This window comes from Echinops telfairi, unplaced genomic scaffold (assembly GCF_000313985.2).
Source record: "Echinops telfairi isolate 266 unplaced genomic scaffold, ASM31398v2 ScPeMD7_10;HRSCAF=50, whole genome shotgun sequence".
In the NCBI taxonomy this organism is placed as follows: Eukaryota; Metazoa; Chordata; class Mammalia; order Afrosoricida; family Tenrecidae; genus Echinops; species Echinops telfairi.
The window spans coordinates 11,685,958-11,687,796 of NW_022103907.1; the positions used below are offsets into that span (position 1 = coordinate 11,685,958).

Genomic DNA, 1,839 nt, shown 5'->3' on the forward strand with positions numbered 1-1,839 from the left:
AATGCATTACACTTTTTGAGAGGATGGAACATAGGTCCCCAAACTTACTAGGCCTACTGCCCTCCTTTCAGAAAAAAATTACTCAACACCCTCCTTCCTGATTTAAAACGTTTACTGTCGCTCATAATGCAGGAGAAAGTGCGGGTATCAGCTTGTGCAGCCTCCCTGGATCATCCAGTGCCCTCTAGAGGGTGTGTCATCTACGTGGAAAACAAGAGTCTGAGCCTTATTTTAACCAAGTCTAATGGTTAGAGAGACCTGGGAGCAGTGCTTTTACTCTTGAACTAACGCACCCGGGACTTCGGGGCTACTGCAATTGCTCCTGAAGGAAGCAGTTGATTGTGTAGAGTGAGGGGGCTGGACAAAGTGGCACCATTCTTTAAACTGAGGCCAGAAAACTATCAGAGGAGGCAAATGTAACTAAGGTTGAGCTTCTCCGGGCCTGCAGAGAGAGGGCTGGAATATTCGAAGTTTGACATTAGATACCCTATGTAAGGACATGTGGTTTGCCCTGGTGAAAACTCAGCTCTAGCCCGAAGTTTGTGGATAGGGTTGAAGTTTCCCAGGGCATGTTTAGCTACTCCTTATTGATTTGCTTTCAAATCTTCCTCTTATAATGTTCTGAAAATGCCCAGTTGTACATAGACAATCCATAAGAAACGGTGCTGCCACCTGTGGGTATTCTTTAATGTGAAGGCGAGACTTGTCTTATCTAATGTTGTCTTGTGTTTTGTTGGTCAGTTGGCAGGTGAGGTTGCAGAGTTTGTGTTCCACTACTAACTGAAAGGTTAGCAGTTCAGATCCACCCACTGGCTCCTGGAAAGAAAACTTAGTAATCAACTTCCGATAAGTAATCCATTAAAAGCCCTATGGAGCCCCGGTCTGCTCTGACACACATAGGTCCTCATGAGTCAGAGGGAGCCCCAACTGGATGGGAGCAGTGTTTGTCTTGCTGATTGCTATGCTGATATCACTTTGCCTTCATCGCTGTAGTTTTATCTTGTAGTCCTGATTTCTGGGTCGTGGTTACACATTGGACTGCCAGGCACAAGGTTAGGAGTTCGAAAGCACCAGTTGCTCTGCAGGAGAAAGACTGGGCTTTCTTCTCCTGTAAAGAATTACAGTCTCGGAAACGCACAGGGGCCGTTCTCCCTTGTCCTACAGAGTCCATGAGTGGGAATCGACTTCAGGGCACTGAGTGAGAACATGGTCTTGACTTTTTGCATTTGATCCTTCCACATTAATTTCAGGGTCAAGTATGTTTCACGGTGCTTGCTGGTGGCACAGTGACCAAAGCGACAGGCTGCTAACCCCAAAGTTGGTAGTTTGACCCCATAGGGGAAAGATGTGGCAGGCATAAAACTGTACAGCCTTGGAAATCCCATGGGAATGCTCTACTCTGTCTTATAGAGTTGCTGTGAGCTGGAACTGACTTGACGAAATGGGTTCATTTTATTGGTTCCATGGGAAATTACTGTTAAAGTTTGGGTTAGAATTGCATTGAAATTATAGATTATTTGGGGGTATATAATTGCTTTCATGTTAAGCCTTCCTGTCCGCTGATATGATATCTTTCATATTTTATTGGGGTGTTTTTTAATGTCTTCTGCAATATTTTATCATTTACTCTGGAAAGACCATCCAAAAAATTCCATGGAATTTTTTCCTAAGCACGTTATATTTTCCTGCTATTAGAAACATTATATTTAATCAAATTATATTTTAATATGTATTCTAGAGAACACAAGTGATTTTAAAAGATTGAACATAAATCTTACTTTTAATTGCTTATCTGTAAATTCTTTACAGCTTTCTAATCTTTTGATTTATCTTCTAGTA

General features: G+C 42.3%; 1 protein-coding gene across 2 annotated transcripts in view; it reads left to right on the forward strand.

The window, feature by feature from the left end:
- Positions 1-1,839, forward strand: part of RMDN2 (regulator of microtubule dynamics 2) — an 80,541-nt gene that overhangs the window by 21,631 nt on the left and 57,071 nt on the right. The window lies entirely within an intron of this gene.